General features: G+C 36.7%; 1 long non-coding RNA gene across 2 annotated transcripts in view; it reads right to left on the bottom strand.

Annotated features, from left to right (window-relative positions):
• Window positions 1-17,755, bottom strand: part of LOC144316763 (uncharacterized) — a 326,077-nt gene extending 308,322 nt beyond the window's left edge. Inside the window, exons 1-3 of one of the 2 annotated variants that reach the window (XR_013382615.1) lie at window positions 17,668-17,755; window positions 16,156-16,245; window positions 8,489-8,711 (exon numbers count right to left, since the gene is read on the bottom strand). This is a non-coding gene — a long non-coding RNA (uncharacterized LOC144316763). Of the gene's footprint in view, window positions 1-8,488; window positions 8,712-16,155; window positions 16,246-17,667 lie in introns of those variants that run through there. The other variant, XR_013382616.1, reaches the window with a different exon arrangement.
• Window positions 17,756-19,238: the final 1,483 nt, after the last annotated feature.

The raw sequence follows: 19,238 nt of genomic DNA, 5'->3' as shown, positions 1-19,238 counted from the left end.
TTTTCACACTTAAAATATTTTTACCCTCTTCTAATAAAAAATATGGTTTCAAATTGTAGTTCTTACTGGAGTTTGAGAGAATAGATATTTGGTTAATTTCATGGTATTTTGGCAATCTAATTACAAATCAGGCAAATATACACATGCATATTATAATGGACTTTGAATAGGGGTTCTGCAGATGGATACTTACAATCAAAGTACAATTAGAAATCGTTTTACTTGAATAATTGTTTCAGATATGATCAATCTTCTCTTGTATTCCCATTGAGTCACCATGTACTATTTAATATTGAATCACATGAAAACTTAATACTGAGGAGGAAGTTACATTCTATTGAGTCAAAGGAAGGTTATAACCAAAAATATTTTTCCTTGTAGCTGAAACAAAACTTTAAAAATTATAACATAATTGCTGTGTTCTTAAGAAAAATGCATCCATTGTTCTTTCCAAATAGCAAGTTATTTATGGAATAGATTCTTATTATTAACATTTATAATAATTGATAAAACAATTCTTTAGTTTATAAATACCATACAAAGAATTTGGGAGGATTAAATGCTACATTTAATTGAATAAGTTTTCATGAAGAGCTGCTCTTACTATTATTTAGATTATTTAGGTATATATATATATATATATATATATATATATATATAATATACATAATTATTGAAAGCTGGATATTTACAAAACCATACAAAAGAGCATAGCAAAGTCAAGAGACAAAAGGATGAATCACCACTCCAGTCCAGTGGTTCCAGGACTTGAAAGAATAATAGCTTTTTCTTCCTGAATGAAAAAGACAAGAAAGACAGAGACAGAGAAATTTGGCTCTGCCTTCCTCTCACAAAGGACAAAAACAAAAACAAACACCAGCCTCTGGTTAAGATATGATGTGAATTCTTGGCCAAAGAAAACCCAGATTGAAGAATAGTAAATCTTTCTGTCTGCCTTCTAAAATAATTAGTTCAAACAAAATTCAGATCACTTAGCAGGTATAACCTATTTCTAGGAAGTAGAAGATTATAAGACATAAGAGCAAATGTGCCAGAATTTGAACTTTAAAGACACATTGAGAGAATCAAAATTCATAATTAATCAGAGGTAGTTCCTAATTGATTTTTAAGTAAAGCACAGTCAGAAGTATAAGACATAAGGCCTGAAAGAACATGCGATAGACATTGTAGTAGAAGAGCTAGTATTTTAGAGAGGTAGTACTTGGTTAATCAATTATTTTGTAAAAGTACTAAAACTATTTATCTATTGCATGATGCAGAGAACATCTTGGAATCCCAGTGAGGCTAGAAACACAAGAATATAAAACTCTAAATAATACCCAGGAACTATTAGGAGAGTAGAAAGATAATGAGTATTCTAAGGACCCCACAGGAAATTTAGAATTGTTTTTTTTTTTCCTCTAACACATTGTTCACATGTTCTAGTGGCCTTGCATGTCATTAAATAGGCTTAGTTAGAATATTTATCATCCAAATTTTATCCAGTGGCTCCAATACCTGGCTAGGCGTCACACGGGGATTGAATAAACTGATGCATTCTTTATGGCTAAAATCCCTATGAAAGTGTCATAAGGAAAGTTACATGAAAGCCCAGATGAAAACATTTGCTTTTACCCAGATTCCACATTGTGTGGGCATCAGAAAAAAAATGCTGGAAGGTTAAGCAGCTTACAGCCCCAGGCTTTACCAAAATCTCTCACACCAGAAGATTAACACCTGGGGGTATTCTCCATCTGTCCCAGGGCAGTGTCACATCATTATGCTCAGACACATAAGACACATACAAATAAAACATAAGTTCTGCCCACTAGGCCACACACAGACCAGGCCCCCACACTCTCTTCTAATGAGAGACTTTAGTTATACGTAACTCTTACTAGAGAGCTGCCGTTACCTCCCCAACCTTAAAGGAGTCCATCAGAAATTGATCAATCAAAGCCATAGGCAACTCCCTAAAGACTGAGAACCCCTGGTTCTCCTTGGCAATAGCTACACTGTTCTCTTGGGAACCTTCTGATCAGCATAACACACCATGCTGCCCACCTTTAGTCTTCTAAATTGATCAGTACCAAGAGATAAACAATCCTGACGTTCTCTTTGTTGTTATTATACATACCACTCACTTCTTGATCTTCTCTGAACAAACTCTCTCCTTTATCCTCCAAATGTTCTACTATCCTCCAAATGGTTTATGTCATGATGTGAAAACTCCCTTGTTCCCAGAGTCTTGACCAAGTGTTCACCACCATGCCATAACTGATCCCAGTTCCTCCACAGCCTCAGAACAAAGTTCTACAGCTCATTACATTTAGGATTATGAGGTGAGATTAGCATCAGCATCACATTTTTTTTCCCCTGCAGTATCTCTTGCCATTACCCCTCCACCTTCCTTTATTAAGAAGAGACATTTTGGGCTGCCCACATGGCTCAGTCAGTTAAAGCATTAGACTCTTGGTTTTGACTCAAGTCATCATCTTGGGGTTGTGGGATCGAGCCCAAGATGGGGCTCCCCACTAAGCGTGGTGCCTGCTTAAAATTCTCTCCCTCTCTCCCTCTGCCCTCCCTCATGGGGGAAATGTGAACATTTCTCTCTCTAAAAAGAGAGAGAGAGAGAGATCCTTAGAAGCCCTTTCAGCTGTACCACACTGCCTTGTCTCACTCTTAGTGAAGTTTGACAGACCAGGGCATGTTCTTCTCTGTACACTCATACCTGCAATAATACTGAATGACTCCAATGGGAATAGCCAGTCTCATTATATTCCTCCTTGCATCCTTAATCTCTTTTATCTCTAAAAAATCTAATGTCCAGTGCACTTCAACTACCTATCATAGTGCCACAGAAAAATGTAGTTAAAACCCAGGACTGCTTTATTTCTGAAATATTAAATCAAAATATCCTATTCCCTTCCCATTATAGGACTTTCACATAGTTTATCACCATATCTGCTCTTCAAACTCCCGATATTCAAGACATCACTCCCTTTGTTTCAATCATCTACCAATGGTTTTAGTAATAACCTTTACTTAATAGCCTGTACCAATAACCTTTACTAATCTAACAATAACTTGACTGCTTTCCTTCCTTACCTACACAGTTTGAGTTGTGTAACCCATCCCTTTGGAATGTTCTTTCCCAAATCCAACTTCTTTATCCCTTCGCCTTCCGTTGTTTCAGTCCAGAAACATCAAAAACTGCAAAATATATGTTCTTTCCAGAAAATCACACAACCATGTAAATTAAGGTCACAATTCATTGTTTCTAGCCTCAGCAGCAATCTGTTTTTCTAATTGACATTCTCTCCTATTTACCATCTAGACTTTCTTCTGTCCTGAAAAAAAAAAAAAAAAAAATGTGATTCTGACCATTTTCCTCCTCAGCTTCAGCATTTGGCCTTGTTTTTCATTCCACAGAGACTTTTTTTTAAAGTCTTTTTTTAAAGATCACTTTTTTTTAAGTGATCTCTTTCAGATGCACTCCTTCAATTAATTATATATTGATGGCTCCCAAAGAGAAATTCTGAGATCTGGTTTCCTGACAGAGCTCCTTAGCTTTACACCCACCTTTCTTCCAGATACCCCCACTTAGCAGCCCTCAAACATGTCAAATAAAGTAAGTCCAAAACTGAACATCTCCTATTTCCCCATTGGAATTATATTTTCTGTAATTCTTACTGTCTGCCAAATTGCTCCAAATTGAAAATCAGTCTTAAATGTCTGGTTTTTCTTTCTCATCCTTAACCCTCATCTAACCATTCACCAGTGGTTCTATCTCCTGAGTAGCATTCTATCAATTTATTTTTATGCTAATTACCCTGGTTCAGGCCACCATACATTTTCCTAAATTACTGGCAGACTACTGCACCAAACTACCACATTTTATTTGATGCTTCTATTTATATCTGGAGCCATAGTCCAAACACCATTTTAAAAATGAAAATCTGATTCCACCACACTCTCGGTCTTAAATGCTTAATTGCTCCCCATTATCCTCTGGATAGTGTCTATATAAATGCCCATATTATTACTGATGGCCCTTCTTTAAATAGTTTTCCTTCCCATTTCAGAATTATTTATCTTTCTCTCTACACTATTTTTATTTATTCTGTGCCTCAGCTGGGACCACCTACTCTTTTTCCTCAAATTATAGAAACAATTTCCCCCACCCCTTGTTTCCAAGCAAGATTCCTGAAATAGAAATATCTGCTCTATCACCTGTCCTGAGCTTCCTCATGGACATCTAAGTCCAGATTAGTGCATTAAAGCGCTAGTCCTATGTACTCCAGGGACACACTCTACAATAAATTCACTATAGTATGTTCCCCAAGTTGTCGCTTGCTTATTTGTCTGAGTCACATGATATGATTGCATGTTCCTAAAAGACAGAGACCTATACCTATAACTATCTGTCGTATTCATCTTCATATGCCAGTAATTAGTACATATAATAATTATTTGTTGAAAGTATAGATGAGTGAGTGAATGGATGAATGACATATCTCAAGAGACGGATTCTAATTCTTTGCCAAGGCCTTATCCAGAGGACTATCTCTTTGGAGAGCTGGCATAAGGCCACTCAACTGGCTGCTGCCTCTAGTGGATTGAAGGCCGATTTTGGTTCAGTTATCCATTTCCATAATCAGGCCTTCACTCAGATGCCCATTCTTCTAAAAAGCTCTTCCTGATTCCTGTCTCCAAAACTGAAAGAGAATAACTCTTATAGACACTTTTTGTGTTTTTGTCTATTTCCAGGTCATGAGCTGTTTGGAGAGTGGGATTTAACTCATTTAACTCATTGCCCGGTCCAGTTAAAAGATAATAGAAAATGCTTATGGTATTCATGTTGAATGTTTTATGAAGAACTAAATCATCACATGAATGAAGAAAACAAATTCCTAAATCAAATCATGAAGATTGTAAAAGGTCACAACAAGTTTTTATTGTTTTTTTTTAAATACATATCCCCCTTAAGAGGGTGGGTAGGTGACCATTTTACAGGTCCATTAACAAACTTATCTTCCCAAAAAGTAAATGAGTATCTTGATTATTTATATGACTATAAGTCATTGCTTGAATGTATTCAGCTATTTGATTTTCAGCAGAAGGCTCTGCACAAAATAAGTGCTTATTGAGTTAAATTAATGGAATAGTTGAACTACATTGAATTTGATTCAGATGGATTATCTCCACATGAGATCACTGAAAAAGAAGACTGAATCATAAAATTCTGGGGTTTTCCTATCCCATGAATTAAACTAGGCCATACATAATTAACAAAAACTAATAACATAGCTTGTACTGGAATCCAAACTATATACTAAGTTTTTATTTTTAACATATCTATAAACGAGCAGAATAACCCTCCCCTATAAAAATCTTTCTTAATGAATTATTCAAAGTAGATTGAGCCTCTTTTATTTCTTAAAATTGTAAACCAAAATGAGAATCAATAATAGTTCTTCAAAATCAACTTAAAATAATAATTGTCTTTTGGAATATCTGTTTTTTTTCTTAGCAAACTTAGAGTTGGCATCTGTAACATTGCCCCTAATGTACTAAAAAAGAATATGGCTCCCCAAATTAAAATAAATTTGGTGACAGATGGTCAGGTCTTTTTATTTATTTATTTTTTAATGTAGGGGGCCTATAATGTATAATAACTGAACTGCATGTAAAATTTCTTTTTCTTTTTCACCCAGTAGCAGAGAGGGCCATGAGGAACAGATGCCTGTTTCTCCTGATTAAAGTGAGAGATATTTCTGAACAATTTTTGAAGTGTGCTTTATGTAAAAATGTTCCGAGAATAGGATAATTGATATATTTATTCTTCAATGTCAATACTTGAATAGAGCTAGACCTGCCCTCTAGATATCCTTAAATCTGATCCATTTCTATAATATAATTACTATGAAATAAAGATGACAAATGGTATGATGTTCATTTTTTCCAACTTTTCCTTATAACTATTACTGTTTATACCTGAAGAGCTTTTAGAAATACTAATGGAGATATTAGTAAAAAGGCTAGTTATGCTATTTAAAATATTGCTACTTTAAAAAAAATAAATAAAAAATAAAATAAAATAAAATATTGCTACTTCTTGATAAATAGTATATTAGTTTACCCCCCATGTAGATTTACTTGATTACCATTTCCCATTCATCAAAAGTAGTCCCTTTTTTTTCTCTCCTGGAATACCTTCTTTCACTAAGAATCCCAGTTTCATTAAGGAACAATTCAGGAATTATATTGACCAAGAGGGATTTGAAATGGTTTTTACTGATCCAAGACTAAGTCTGGAAGTGCCTGCTCATCCTGAGACATGGTCCACAACCAGGTCCCCAAATATTCCCCGTGAGACAGCAAACCTGCTTACCTGGTCCATATCTGCTCAGACTGCCGTTAGGTTGTCTATGCTCCCCAGAGTAATGACACTTGCCATGTAATGCAGAGGAGGGCTTGATGTTCCTTTCAGCTTTATTTCTTGGTGGCTGATCCCCCATTCTTATTATATTTTAGGTGGAAGTTAGGAAATAGGTGGCTCTGCATCTAATATTATTACCATTTCACTCTGTACTTTTGAAACTTGGACCCCTGCCCTATTTCCCATTGAACCACTTTCACTTTTCAACCCCAGCACAGAAATATACTGGTTTTCTGTGGTCCTGTTTGGATGTGGTTTGTCTGTTAAACCTCTCTGCAGGGTAGTCATTTCTGTCCTGGTTTTCACCTATGTTACTGCTATTTCCTCCAATTCCTCCTCATCTTAGAAATAGGCCCCTTTTACCTCAGCACAATACTTGGCACTAGACCTAACCTACCATTGGAGGCTAACATTAACTGGGGAAAAAATAAGTACAAATCCCACTTCAGGTTATTTTAAATTTGTGATAATTTTAGAATTCTATTATTTTCTTGATTATCTTATGTGAAATTGATTTATTTTTTAAGGCACTGATAAACACAAATTGAAGAGCTGTCTTTGCGACACTTGAATATTTCAGTGTACCCATGTATTTTGCCCCCTTGGGCATAATTACACATTTCAATTTTGTTATATGCTGACTTCTCACTGCGTGTATAGACAAAAGCCCAAGAGAATGGTACCTTAATAAATGCCTGACATTTAGAAAGTGCTCTGTAAATATTTTTTTGTGAATTATGTAGCATATCTCCTTGAATCCAAGATCTCATTTAATATGATACTTTAAAAAAATTAGCTCAAGGGCATAATTTACCCCTATAAGGATGTATGTCCCTGTTCCCTGTAAAAAAGTGTAATTGCGATCTTATACAAACAAGCCTTCCCAGTCAGAGTCCCATTTTGCTTTTATTGTTCTGCAGGTATGCATAGCAACAGAGCAACACTGTTTTCATAACCCATGCTCTCAACCTGGATGTCCTCAGCATTCTTCAGACACACTGTATAATGCCAAGGTAAAATCAAAGTTTTGCTTTAGTTGTCACAAGTACAAGTAATAACAACTACATCAGAACATAGTCATCTTTCTTGGGAATGTGTAGTTTCTTTTGACATCAACTTAATTACCATTCCAACTTCAGAAATGCAAAAATGGCAAAAAGAAAACACTAGGTGTTTATGAATGCTAGGTGTCTAAGTCTCCTACTAATATTAATGAGCTAAAATTATTTTGTTTTTGGGGCAGAGTTTGTAAACATTTTTTTTTTTTTACATACTTCTCAACACAATGCATTCTTTTCAGGAGCATCAGGGCAGTAAAAGAGCAGGTAACAAGCCCATTCATTTTCAATACTAACAGGAATTCAACACTTTGTACTTGCCATTTTATTATGTGGGTCCTTTGCCTAGTCATTGGTGTCACTGTTAAATTATAAAGCGATTACCTAGTTCTTCACTGCATAAAAATATAGGTAGAGGAAATAGATCTGGATTGCAATAAAATGTCAGAGTTTGATAAAAATTAAAATGTGTAAGAATGTCCCCCAAAACTATAACAGTTACAATGAAATATCAAGATGAGTGAAGCAGAAGTTTTTTTTGTTTTTTGTTTTTTTAACTTTTCACCTGTACGTCTATCAATGTCCTAAATGTGAGTGACGTTAAACAAGATAATGTGATTCTAATAAAATTCCAGGGAAGCTTTGATGATGATGATGATGATGATGATGATATGTTGATAACGTGATTTTTAAGCCCACATATGGAAATATATACTCACTGCAATATGTAGAAAACCCTGACAAAAGAAAAACGATAGATCACAAAGAGAATTATTTACAAATGACCCTTAACCATGTAAATAGTTGTTCAGCTTGAGGGAAAAATAAAGAAACACGAACTAGAACAACTCTGAGATAAAAGGTCTCCTCCCATATCGGCAAACTTTCCAAAGCTTAACAATATACTTTGTTTGTGAAGCTGCAGAAAAATAGGCACTCTCAAACACAGGATTACAAATTGGTACAATTTAATAGAAGAGAATCTGGCAGTGGCTAACACAAGTAGATAGCCATTTACCTTTAGCCCAGCAATCCCACATCTAAAAATTTGCATGGAAGATATGCTCTACTAACATAAAACAATGTACTCACAAGAGTACTCACTGTGGAACTATCTGTAAAAGTAAAATATTGGAAATAGTCTGCATGCTCATATATAAGACTCCTGGTTCTGGCCAAGTGAAAAAGCTAGGGCTGAGTTAACATCCTACCTGAAAGAAAAAAAAATAATTAACTTAAAAGTCATCATACCAAATATATAAACAACAGTTTTCAATACACTATTGGAAAAAAAAATACACTATTGGGCAAGAAAGGACAGTGATTCCTGAGAGATTCTGTTCGTCAGTATTCTCCAGAAAAACAGAATCAATAGGATGTAGGTCTGGGTATCTATCTATCTATCTCTAAATTTACAGCTATATCTATTAATCTATCCCTCTAGAGAGAGAGAAAGAGAGAGAAAATTTACTACAAGGTACTGGTTCATATGATTATGGAAGCTAAGAAACCCCACCATCTGCTGCCTACAAGCTGAAGACCCAGGAAAGGTGGTGGAGTATTCAAAGGCCTGAGAGACCTGGAGCCAATGGTGAAGATTCTTGTTCAAGTCTGAAGGCTTGAGAATCAGGAGCATGCAGTAAGGGCAAGAGGTTGATATAACAGCTGAGTAGGTCTGGCAGAGACTGAATTCAACATTTCTCCACCTTTTTGTTCTATTCAAGCCCTCAACTGATTGGTTGATGCCCACCCACATTGAAGAGGATAATTGGGCTGAATCTACCTAATTCTAAATGTTCATTTCATCCAGAAACACCCTCACAGACACACCAGGAAAAAAAAAATTTAGTCAGATATCTGGGCACCTTTTGGCCCAGTCAAATTAATACCTTAAATTAACCATCACAGATGGAAAACAAATGAACTGAACACTGCAACAGCTCCAGCTGGCTACAGTGAGTTTCCAGGCCCTGGAGGGGAGGAGGTACTGAGGTGGAGTCCAGCAGACTCTCTCACTTGAGGAGACATGGAGTGGAGGAAACCAAGGTGACCAGGGTTCATAGAACCACCATTCTCAGTATTTATCAGAGTACTGATCATGATATATGTCCTCTCACATGGAATCAACATGAGGCCACAGAAAGAAGCATCTCAAATGATTAGAGGGAATAGTGTCCAGCGGTCACACAGGGCTAGGAATACTGCATGTTTCTAATGGCAAGGCTCATTAGTCACGGGTCACTGGGTATGGTACTCAGGAAGGTCTCACCTCTAGAGATGAAAAAAAAATTAGCCCCAGACTGAGCACTGCTCAGCACTGTAGCATTGCTCCAGATCCTCCTAACAAATTATAAAAGTATAACCCAAAAGGATAAAACTGCTTCCAAATAACACAACTACATCCCAGAACAAATAGGAAGGATAGGACCCTGAATGTTGGCTCCAGATGTCTGAGATGTTCAGAATTAGGAGAAAGCAGTCGAGTCAGCAGACATTATGAACAAACTCATACTTTTGAGCCCCTGAGGCTGTTTGCCATAGAGTTCAGTCCATCCATTCTGCCCATCTTTCTCCATAGCTAGTCTTCTGAATCTTGCACTAGGCTCACTTTCATGCCGGCTTGGCTGAATTTGTCTTACTCAACCTTATTGTTGTCCCAGGGCCAGGATTTTCACCAGACCTCTTCTTCTGCTTTATCCTGGCAATTGCTTGGTCAATTCATGGACCAACTTCTTATCTAACCCTGAATCTAACATTGAGGACAGAAAACCGAATAAAACCCAATATAATATGTGTGTATCTAGTGAGGGCTCAGGTAATAGACTTGATTTTAATGTGTGTTAACTAAGCTTTTTGTGGTTTCTACATTAGTTTCCAAGAATGTTCACTTCTGAAGCTAGAAATCCGTTGGTCCTAACTCGTAAGAACACAGATATCTACTAAAGTACAGAGATGGCCCTGTATTTCTTTCAGCTGGGCTACAGCTGACTGCATGAGATGTATACACAATCACAGAGGTGGCAGTAACTTTAAACAAACACAAGTAGGAATCCAAAATGAAATGGGAACCACAGAGTAAGAGGTCTTGCAGACAAACAATTCACTCACAGCAGGATTCATATTGGTTATATGACATTGGTCTATATCAAGCAGGGTTCCTGAAAACACTTTACACTCCAGCTATCTATCACACATGCCAATAGCCCAAGTCAAGAGAAGGGACGGGAGAGGAGGGAAATAAGGTTGCTCCTGAAACATTCTTACAAAGTCTCTAGCTCTCATGACAAGAATTACCTTCATAACAAAGATTTCTATAACATTAATCATGCTTTGCTTTGCCTTCTTATCAGAAAAGGGGGCACACGGATATTTCTTCTCATTGTTTTCTGAGAACTCAGAAAGAACGAATGATATATGAAAGCATGAATACAGGCTCTAGACCACTTCTCTTCAGCATTTACTATTTCTGCTGCTATTTTGTGCCTATATCAAAGCCATCCATGTGATTTTTATGATTTTAAGTGATGACATCGGAAAGATGAATACAGAAAGTCTGCACTGGAAGCTTATTTATTTTCAATTAAAAAAGTATAAGAGATCAGTTTTGATATTTTTGTTTGTATAGAGTTAAAACACTGCACAAAACTACATCTAAGGTAGAAATTACCTCAGGCAATTGTGATCCCACATGCATTTTTCTTTAAACTCAGCAGGACCCACTTCTAAAATGCATAGCTTTTGAAAGGAATCAATTATACCACAGGTCAAAACAAGTCTTTCAAATACAAGGATGATAGAATTTCTCACTCAGACATAAGAAATTAATCATGCAACGTGAATGCTAAATATGTAGAGATTCCTAAATATTTGAGGTGCCTCCTCTCAACAAATGACACAGTGACATGGCTACTGCAATCACTACTTATACAGGACACATGGTATCATCAATACTTGATGAATGACTACTGATTGTTGATATCTAGATAATTCTCTACTGCTCTAAGATAAATCCATGAAATACTTTGGAATATATATATCTGGGCAGAAAGTATCTCTTATTACTGGATCTTAAACTTGGCTATGCTTTAATGTCACAAAGCCTCAACTAGACCCTGGCATCAACACCAAGGAAACACTAAGGTGAGTACTCTGTTGAGGCAGTGGTTTAATTGTTAATATGCATCAGAATTGCTTGGAGGTGACCACTGGGCCAAACTTGGCCCTACATCAGGGATTTTGGTTAGGCAGATATTATGGATTGAGTGCATCTCTCCCAAATTTATATTAAGGAATTAAAGACCTAACCCACAATTTGGAGCTGAGGTCTTTGGGAAGAAATTAGGGCTCAGTGAGGTCCTGAGGGCGAGGCCTAGTCTGGTGTGGAATTATGTGGGAACAGTGCCCTTATGAAAAAAAATACCAGATAGTCCCCCACCGCCCCCCCCCCCCCCCGCCATACACACAGCACAAAGAAGCAAGGCTATGAGAGCACTTGAAGAGATGGCAACCACCAGTAAGCCAAGAGAAAAGGCCTCAGGCTAATGCCTACTTTGTTGACAGCTTGATCTTGGACTTTCTAGCCTCCTAAAAGGCAAGAAACAAAATCCTATTGCTTAAGCCACCCAGTCTGTGGTACTTTATTATAGCAACCAAAGTAGACTGATACAGTAGGCCTGGAAATTTGCATTTCTCATGTGTTTCCAAATAATGCTGCTGTTGCTGGTCCAGCAATCACATTTGGCAACCACTGTCCATAGAGCACTGCCTTGAACATTAATGTAAACACAAGTCACCTAAGTATCACATCAAAGTCCGGATTTTGGGGCAGCCTGAGTGGCTCAGTGGTTTAGTGGCACCTTTGGTCCAGGGCGTGATCCTGGAGACCCGGGATCGAGTCCCACGTCGGGCTCCCAGCATGGAGCCTGCTTCTCCCTCTGCCTGTATCTCTGCCTCTTCCTCTCTCTCTCTCTGTGTTTGTCTCTCATGAATAAATAAATAAAATCTTAAAAAAAAAAAAAGTCCAGATTTTGACCCAGTAGTTCAAGGGTATGTAGGACCCAAGATTTTGCAGTTTTTAACAAGTTCCCAGGTAATGTTAATGGACTATATTTTGAGTTGTTAGGTTAGATAGATTCTGAAAGCCCAGGTGTTACCCCTGAGTTCCAGAGCAAGACCTGAAATAATCACATCTACTCCTTGCAGAGGGACTGTCTCCCAGAGCCCCCACCTACTTCAAAACCTAGGGGAAGCTTCACCTCCTATAAAAGCCTTCTTTCTACGAGCAACAAAGCCAGAAATAAATTCTCTCTTAAATCATAACCATTACACATTTGCCTCTCAGTTATGGTTGTTTTATTGTCCTTGCTACTTTCTCTTGAACATTTGCTCAATTCAGGGACCACACAAAATGCTTTGCAAACATTTGGTTTAATCCTCAGAACAGCACTAGAATGAAAGATTGTTAACCTCAATTTAAAGTGAAGAAAAAAAAAAAAAAAAAGGACTCAGAGAGTTTAAACACTTGTCCTGAGGACACAAAATTAGAATATGATGACCTGGGGAGGGAGGGGGCAATTGGGTCCTAGAAATGCCAGGTAACCAGAGCTACGCCTTTAATCGCAAAACTGAACATCCTTCATTCAAAGAGTAAAGTAGTTTGATATTAAAACTATGGCCCTGGGGCAACTGGGTGGCTCAGTCTGTTCAGCGTTTGACCTCCATTCAGGTCATGATCCCAGTGTCCTAGGATGAAGCCTCCTGTAGGGCTCTGCACTCAGCAAGGAATCTGCCTCTCCCTTCCCTTTTCCCCTCCCTCTGCCCCTCTGTCTCCTCCCCTTGTGCTCCTATGTGTATGCTGCGTGCTCCCTGTCAAATAAATGTTTTAAAAATCTCAAAGATAATTTTTTAAAAATGTGACCCCATATGCTATATTCTACAGTATCAAAATAGAGACAAAAAGAGTTGTCACAAAGTGTACAATGTAGTAGAGGAGATGGATATCAATTATATAATTGCATTAATTAATTTATAGTCCCCAAATGAGGTAAGTGGTCTGAAAGAAAGAAATACCATTGTTTGAGGCAGCAGAAGAATAAACCTGGGGTGGGGAGTAGGAAAGGGGGCTCTGGGTCAAGGAAGCATCCAGGAGCCTGAGATGCCTAAGGGAACCTGGGGGTGGTTCCTTCTAGATGGATGAAATCACATAGCTCCTATCATAAGAAAAAAAATCTGACATTTTTCCAGAAATTGAAGCAACATGACTGTGGCTATACTGCAAAGACCTGGTTAAGTGCTAAGTGTGGGGTTACTATTATTTGATTACACATGAAATACTTTGTTCTTAACAACTGAGAGTTTTACCTTCTTTTTCTTCATGTTAGGGCTTCCATATACAAATATAGGATATGCAGCTTAATTTTAATTTCAGATAAATGAAAGCTTTTTTTAGTGTATTACATATTTTTGGGACACATACTTAAAAATTTGTTTTGTCTATCTGAAAAAATTTCACTGGCTCCTGTATTTTTATTTGCTAAATCAAGCAACCAACCCTACATAAGAATCTCTTCTGAATTTTCTCTTAGTTGTTTCTCAGCAATAGCTCGGGACACTCACTGGCTCAACACATCTTAGAAATGCCTCTATCACACACACCCCCATTACATGTTATGGAGCATATACTGTATATCATGCATGATTTAAGTGCTGGGGATATCATTTAAGTGAATAAGGTATCTTTTCTTGTACATATATTTAGATGGCACACATCAAACACATACAAATCCTGCATGGATCAACAGCCAGGGGGAGGTGTTGTACATACATCAATTCACTTAATCCCAATAGAGTTACTGTTATTACTTACATATATTACTTCAAGATAATAAGAATTAGTTCTTATTAACCTCATTGTTATTGTGGTTCAAAAGTGGAGAAAATTGTGGCTTAGAGAAGGCAAATAAGTTGCCTGATGTAACACAGCAATTAAGTGACTGAATCAAGGATCCATGCATCTGTGTGACTTGAGAGCTAGCATATGCTTATATGTCCTGCTGGTCTCTCTCTAAGGATGCAAACCCTGCACATTTTCTCAATTATGGTTTGAATATTAACTTTATTTTTTTACATTGTTTTGTTTTTAGTTTGCTTTGCTACTTTTAAATTTAAAAAAAGGGAAAACAAAACTTCCTTAAAATGCAATTATATAATTAATTGTTCATTTATTATTCTAATGATTCAAGGTATCTTGTAAAGGTCTCTGTTTCAATATTTTTATATTTAACCCTATACCAATCACCCATAGGAAGAAGATTTATGGTTTTTAGATCATAATATTTCTCCAGTGTCAGATGGAAGCATTATAACTTTCCCTCCTCACAAAGAGATATTGTAATGCTTTAAAAAAAAAAAAAAAAACTCCTAAAATGAATGTCCTCAAGGTAGTGCTAATAAAATAATTTTTGAAGAATTTATGGTCTTAAAATTCTACTATAAAGCCTCAAACCACAATATTTTATAATGGAAGTAGCAAGAGTAGAGTGTCCCTATTTTTTTTTTAATACTTTTTATCATTAATTTGTTGCAGTACTATCCAATTCTTGAATTGTAACTGTTTAACAAAAAAAAAAAAGCTGTGAAATTTTTGAGGTTATTTATTGTTGGGCAACAGCCTGTAACATAGCTAGATAAACTGTAGTTTTACCATGGCTTTGGATTTAAATGTAGCATTAGAGCTCCCTGACTCCAACATCTAACTTGATTTATGGTTTGTGATGTAAAAATTCTAGGGCTCAGATGGCTTTAAGTGACTTTGAAAATTAAGTAAAGAAGAAAATGTAACGACTAATCTAAACTTGCTGTGAAATATTAATTATGCATTTCAAGTAAAGGAAGTAAGCAAGCAATAATTTAATCTGTGACATAAAATAAATCCCAAACTGTACTCTCGCTGAAGGCATTTTCTAAATAAACACTTGATTTTTAAGTCGCAAAGGAACTGAAGTTGAAACCATTAGTTTCTGTATTCTGAGCTGTTTATTAAACATTTTCCCCCAGATATCTGTTTAAAACAAAACAAAACAAAACAAAACCCAGTTTGAAAGGTGAGTTGGGGTAGAAAAACAGCTCTAACCTAAAGGACTAGAACATCTTTTAAAAGTATGCCAGGTGAAGCTTCTTAATGATCCATGACAGTGTAAGATGACAGCTGCAACTGCTGAGTCAGTGTAGAAGAAAATCTAAATGTAGGAGCAATTGTAGCCTTTATTAATGACCTGCTAGGAATATGGGCAAACTGCCAGGTCCAGACATGCAGCAATACTTCTCTGATAACTGAGCATTCCAAACCTCCTAGATATAAATTTCTCCAAACTCCCTAAACCAGAAATAATACCCTCAGCATTTTGAATTAGGCAAGACACACAGGCATGTTATCCATATTATATTAATCCTCGAAACGTATTGCCCAAGGAGGAGACATGAAAGAGAACAGATTATCTCTACTGGAGGAATTAACACTTGAAAAGAAAAAAAGATTTTTAAAAAACTGCATCGGAAGGCAAACGCAACACATCTTGAATCTGCAAATTTGCAGGAATTTGCTTTTCCCGGCTGGGTGCACAAAAACACTGTGATAACACAAATATTTTGCCATACCTGTTACAAGAGCTGCTTTTTTGCTTGAGATCTCAAAGTTATGGTAAATATATCCCTCAGAATTTGGATGGCAGGAATATCATTTTTCTTCTGTCAAGACGAAGAAAGTTGAGTTACCTGAATGTGCCCATTGGACATATGAGGAGGCTTTAGTTTATCAATTTTTAAGATAAAATATCAGCAACTTTGAATTATTACTAAAAGTCAAGCTCTTGGGCAGCCTGGGTGGCTCAGGGGTTGGGCGCTTGCCTTCAGCTCAGGTCATGATCCTGGGATCCAGGATCAAGTCCCACATCAGGCTCCCTGTGAGGAGCCTGTTTTTCCCTCTGCCTATGTCTCTGCCTCTCTCTCTCTCAGTCTGTGTCTCTCATGAATAAATAAATAAATATTTTTTAAAAATAAATAAATAAATAAAAGTCAAGCTCTTGGACTCCTGGATGGCTCAGTCGGTTAAGTGTCTGCCTTCAGGGGTGTCATGACCTCGCCCTCTTGGGATGGAGCCCGGGATCAGCAGCCCCACCCCCCAACCCCCTCATGTGTGCATACATGCACATACATGCTCTCTCTCAAATAAATAAATAAAATTTAAAAAAATAAAAAAGTCAAGTTCCTGGGCTAAGTCAATTTTGGTGAAGTCGAATAATTCCAGGAAGTATTTAGGAATTTCTAATCAAAGATGGTATTAATAAAACCAGCATCAAATTAAACTACTTATATGTAATACATAGAGACAGATAAAAACCCAGGAGTAAGAAAAAGAAGAGGCTTTTCCTAAAATGCTTCTAAAACTGTGGTTCCCTCATTGGTGGCACAGACATTACCTGGCAGTGTTAGAAATGCAAACCACCAGGACCCAAACACCCTCCCCACCACAACCTGTTGAACCAAGAGAATCAGAAATGTGAGGTGGGGCCTTGCATAGAAGCTTAACTATCTCAACAGGTGATTCCAATGCAGCTAAGTTCAGGAACACTTCCTTGCTAAAGCTGTAATTTAAGATGAAATTATCCAGTTTCACTTACACAAACAAACATGAAAAAGTCACCTGAAATGAGAGGGAAATAGACATTTTTCATATTTATGCAAACACACATGTGAAAATTCACCTGAAATGGTGTCACGCTTCTTTAGCCAAGACAAAGTTCTTTAAGGGTGAGATAAAAGGAATTATAGAAAAGGAAATGGTACCATGGTCCAGAAGAGCTTTTGGAAAGGAATATAGAATAAGGCCACACAAAAAGCAACATTTAAAACATTTTCCTGATTCTATATATAGTTAGAGAAAAAGTCTGTAAAACAGAATAAACAGGATGACAGTCTTTGTTATACCCCCCCACACAAACACAAACATACATATACACTCATCCTTATTAGTATTTAGATTGATGGGAAATATCTAGAAGAAAATTTAACTATTTACAGTGATTATCTTTGGTTGGCAAGACTATAATTAACTTATTTTTTTTTATGTTTACTATGTTTGCTACATTAAATATGTATAACTTCTAGCACCTTTGAATTAAAATACTGCTATTTAGTTAAGTGAATATCCATATATATACATATATATATCTCCAAGTTGCTTAGAACCTCTATTAAGAAGTTGGCATGGAAACCTATTATTAAATTCTAAAATGCCTGTGGGAGGTTCCCAAACCTGTCTGCTGAATAGATTCACCTGATCACAGGCCCCGATATTGTGATTTAAATTTCCTAGGCTGTAACCTGTGCTTTAGGAGCATTAAAAGGTCCCCAAGTGATTCTAATCTGCAGACCTGTTCACAAACCAGTAGTCTACATGGTTTTAATATGTCTATAGTGTTACCAACCAAAAGTAGAATTAGGGTCATTAGATACCGATCCCTGAGATGTCTATTGGAGTATCGAAGGATAAAATTCTGATTTTACCTTTTTTTGATACCCCCAGACAAATTTTCAGAACCCTGCCCTCATTTATAATAATTTGTGCTGACATAATCTGGGCCGCATCATATTATGTATTTATCAGAAAGAGGAAACTCTGATGCCATAGTAGACCCAAGATATCAGGGGCAGATGTGCTCTGACAGGATCTATTTCTTACACCTAAATCTGGACTCACTGTATCTTGCTGCACATTTCAAAACTGACTTATTCATGGCAAACTTGAACTCTGTACATAACCGCATCTGTGAACATAGATTCTGCTACCCTGCACACCTCGAAATTCTAGATTTTGCTTGCTAATGCCTGAATGTTTGAGTCCAATACCAGAAGTGTGTATGTAGAGTTGAAAGGAATTAGATGCTAAGAATCATTAACCATAAAAGACTCTTAATCACAGAAAACAAACTGAGGGTCGCTGGTGGGGAGGGGAATAAGGAGATAGGGTAAACTGGATGATGGACATTGAGGGGGGCACGTGATGTAATGAGCACTGGGTGTCACATAAGATGGATTAATCACCGCTCTCTACCTCTGAAACATATAATGCAGTATATGTTAATTAACTGAATTTAAATAAAATTTTTCAAAAAAGAAAAGATTCTTCAGCTATTACACAAGGAAACTACCTCCCATGTAGAGATCTCCGATCATCTCAGAAGGTTTTTTTTTTTCTTTTTTCTTTTTTGGGTTTTTAAAATTTCCTCATCATTATCTAGAGATCATGGGATAAAATAAATAGATAAAGTCTATAATTATTAGATTATTATGCATAGTCCTAGTTTTATTTTTTTTTTAAAGATTCATTTCTTTATTTTAGAAAAGGGAGCCAGAGAAAAAAGGAAAGAGAAACACAAGCACAGAGCCTGACTCAGAGCTCGATCTCAACAGCCTGAGCCAAAAACAGTCCAACATTTAATGGGTTTTGCCACCCAGGTGCCCCATGCAGAGCCTTTCTTTTATGCCCTGTTTTCATATATAGGATATAACTTATATTGTACATATTTTACAGCCTAACATAAAGCTAATTTTAAGACAGGAATGCACTTTAAAAAAAAAAATTTGTGCTAATGCCACTACTAAAATGCACAGAAAAAGGTTCTGAGTCCTGCCACTTATTTTATTTTCACATTTCTTCTTTAATCCATTCTGAGGGCAAA

This window comes from Canis aureus, chromosome 7 (assembly GCF_053574225.1).
Source record: "Canis aureus isolate CA01 chromosome 7, VMU_Caureus_v.1.0, whole genome shotgun sequence".
NCBI lineage: Eukaryota > Metazoa > Chordata > Mammalia > Carnivora > Canidae > Canis > Canis aureus.
The sequence above is the reverse complement of the archived record's forward strand: the minus strand, read 5'-3'. Positions and strand labels throughout refer to the sequence as shown.